Source organism: Selaginella moellendorffii, unplaced genomic scaffold (assembly GCF_000143415.4).
Source record: "Selaginella moellendorffii unplaced genomic scaffold, v1.0 SELMOscaffold_118, whole genome shotgun sequence".
NCBI lineage: Eukaryota > Viridiplantae > Streptophyta > Lycopodiopsida > Selaginellales > Selaginellaceae > Selaginella > Selaginella moellendorffii.
The window spans coordinates 229,774-233,492 of NW_003314379.1; the positions used below are offsets into that span (position 1 = coordinate 229,774).

The window sequence follows — 3,719 nt, forward strand, 5'->3', positions numbered from 1 at the left end:
TATGGGAGAAGGGTCTTATAGTTCTCAATTCAAGTCATGGTTTAAGCAAGGAGATCTTTCAGGAGTGTCATGCAAGCATTCTAGCAAGACACCCTGATGTTTGGAGAACAACAAGTGCAATCAAATAATGGTTTTACTAGAAGGGACTCTAGTGAAAGGTTTGCAACTGGACACATATCTGTTCTACCTATCAAACATAGAAAGGTCTTTTGGTTCCATTACCAGCTGCCTCTTCATCCAGACAGTATTTCAATGGACTTTATTGTGGGCTTCCCTTCAGTGCATGGCCATGATGCTATTTTTGTAGTGGTGGACAGTTTTTCTGAAGTGGCACACTTTATCCTTACATCTTCAACAGGCTCAGCACATCAGACAGCTGAATCCTTTTTGTCTGAGGTAGTCCAGCATCACTGTCTTCCATGGAGCACCCACAGCTCCAGCTCACACTGTCTTCAACATGGACAATAAGCGTAGCTGAAATAATGCCCCAACCATCATGGACATGTAATACCAGTTGAAGGTGCTGGCCTGCTTCTGTTCAAGAGGGTCCTCTTTATCAAACTGATCGCCTCTGAACGATGAGATGCAAGGCTGATATTCTCCATAACCCTACTGTGTATAGTCCAAGATCTAGAAGCACTTCTTGTTCCAATGTGCTAACAGAGCATTTGACACATTCATTTCACAAGGAGAAGGTTTTAGCAAGGGCAGAGTTATGTGACTGTAAGTACCACCATTCCCTGAATGATAACAGGTTAGGGAACGAAATTTTATTCTCAACCTCTTACCAGAAGGTAGATGATATGAAATATGAGATTTGCAAATTTGTATGGAATCCACCCAGCAAGGAACTGAGGTTTCCATGGAATTAAGAACGGCATTAGCTGCTTCTGAAATATGCTTATGTAGTACACTACTGAGATAGAGAATTAAGTTAGTCCAAACAGAAGCAAATGTTTGGGTTCCTCGAAGTTAAACTAAGGATAACAGTTCCAACATAACCCCAAATATATCGAGGTGTGGCAGGCCAATTGGTTGTTGCATCCTTCCAACAAGGATCAGCCTAGCACTACTATAGAAATAAAGGATTGCAATTGCTCTGTTATAAGTCCTCAGTGCTGCATTATTAGCAGGCCCTTGTCTGCATGAGGAATCGTGACAGATAAAAAAGTCCCTGATTGTGCATCTGGCCTCTACAACATTCTAGAAAGACCTTGCCAGACTCCAGTTTTCAATTCACTTTCCAGAAGCCTGGTCGCGCTCCAAAAAACGCCACATAAGAACCCTAGCTGAAGGCGGGAGAATGTCTGGATAACATCAGAACATGTCTCGAAACAACTAATACCGTCGTACAGAATAGGTCATGGAGAAGCTCTAACCTTTGTTGAACCTGTCCCCCAGAAGGTGACTCACTGGCCTGTTTTTCTGCTAGTGGAAATTTGGCAACCAATGTTTGAACTTACCTTCTAAATAGGTTATGTGATCATGGGAGTATGAAACTGGTAATCTGATCGTGCACGACAGTTCCAAACCAGATCTTCCCATCTTTTTCATACACTTCGCTTATAAGTTTCACGATCCGGGCCTCGCGGTCTTCCAGCCGCCGGAGCAGCCGCCCCGCTTGTCAAACAGCGCCACAACCGAGTACATCTTCTCCCCGACTACGTACATGATCCAGCTCAAGGGAACCGGCACCCGGAACACGAGCGACTTTAGCCACGGAGTGGAGGTCATGATCTCCTGGATCCTGTTTCGGCAGCAGTCGATGGCCACCCAGAACTGGCCCTTGTCGTTGATACGAACGTTGTCAGGATAGCCAGGAAGATCAGCGAAAACTTCGAGAGTTCCAGTTAAGTTACCTTTGAGCCATAACTTGAGAACCCTGTCAAGAACACGAGCAAAGCTTTTTAGAGAAGCTACTGATGCCATAGCAAAATACAACAAGATCAATATGTATAACCTGCAATTGGTTGTCTCGACTACCAGGAGGAAAGATTGATCGCTTGCGAGCTGGACTCCGTTAGCAAATGCTAGGCCGCGAAGAACCACCACGGCGTTGCCTGTGTTTGGATCATACTGAAGTAGACGGCCTGTATTCTCTCCTTCAACGATCACCATGTGATGTAACCTGTATTGAAATGGAAAGAAAAAAGAGCAAGAAAAAGAAGCCATACTAAAAAAACATTTCTGGCAAAAAACTGCGACTCAAAGAGCATGGAAGATCAACTATACAAAGAAAAAGAAAGAGAGCAAAGTGTCATGGAAGTTGAAGAAAGAAATTCTCCAAGAACAAAGACCCGAAGTGGAAATGAAAAGAACCTGCGATTCCAGCGCGTGCTTGTGTCGGTAAAGTAGATTGGGATGAACATCGAGATCGTTGGCAAACTTGATAGGAATCCCTTCCACCTCGCACCAGAGGTCTCGCAATCCCACCCTTGGGGCCAACAACGAGCAAACCATAGTAAGAATCGGCAATGTAGAGATCGCCCGGGCGAGGATCGAAGCGGAATCCCAGCGGCCTGCCAGAGACGTGCTCGTTCCTCACCCGCCGTCGTGGATTGTCTCTATTGTCGCATTCTTCCCTGTTCCTACAAAGAAAGAAGATGAAGAACCCACCCTAGAAAATATTTTGCTTACCAGTTGATCGATGAGAGGGCAAACGTTTCCCATCCGCGATCCGGCATCCAGCGAACGATCCGGCCATCGCCCAGCCCAGTGTAAGGCCCATTCCCCTGTGGATTGAACTCGATGCTCTCGGGGCCGAAGAGGCGATCCTGGAACTCGATGCTTGCGAACTGGAGCAAGCTATCGTTGCGCGATGGCCACTTGGGCAGGATGCTCTTAAGAGGAGCGATCTGGTGCTTCACGGGGTAGTATTTGAGGCCGCCCAGCGGCCCAGGCAGGATCGCGCAAAGAATCGCGGCTGTGGCGGCTATAATGGTGATGGACACAAATCTCTTCTTGTTCTTGAGCTTGGAGAAGGCGCCGTCTTTGAAATTTAGCTCCATTGATTGATCCAAGACTCTTTCCGGAGAAACCATTCAAATTTTCTTCCAAGCTTCTTCTCTTCTTCTTCCATGCCAATTTCATGGGACACGAAATTGTGGAGTCACCTACCAGAACGTACTATCTTACTACCCTAATCTCTGACCCAAGGTTTTGTTTTGTAAAGTCCTTATATGAGGCCACCATGAAATGGCACTGTCCAATGACAATGGTGCTGGATGGTGCATTGTCCGGACTGTTGTGTTGAGTATATCATCGTTCTCCAATAGCAATTCCTGTTCTTTTTCATTTTCGATTATCACATTGCTCTTCTTAACAATTCACAATTTTATTATTGATTTGTATTTCAAAAAATCTTCCAATGCTATTGTTCAGTTGTTTCCTTAGAATAAATGTTACATTATATCCACTGTTTCTGGGCTAATCCAAGTTAACCTCATTCCCTCCTAGTCGACCGCATGGGGTAAAAATAGTTAACCCAAACCATCGTTTAGATAATAAGTTCACTTTAAAAGCTTTTGATAGCTCTTTAACTCCAGTGACTAGAACTGTTGAGTGTTCTCTTGTTCCATTACATAATGGATTTATCATCTTGCAATGTATCATTGCATCATTTTCTGCTCCATGCATTTCTTTCAAAGGTATTACAAAACTTTCCTGTTTGTACTGCTGCAGTGGTGAAACATTCAGATGAACTTTCCTCCTATAGCACC

General features: G+C 44.6%; 1 pseudogene; it reads right to left on the reverse strand.

Annotated features, from left to right (window-relative positions):
• Nucleotides 1-1,210: 1,210 nt before the first annotated feature.
• On the reverse strand, nt 1,211-3,128 carry LOC9639454 (annotated as a pseudogene).
• Between the last annotated feature and the right edge of the window lie 591 nt (nt 3,129-3,719).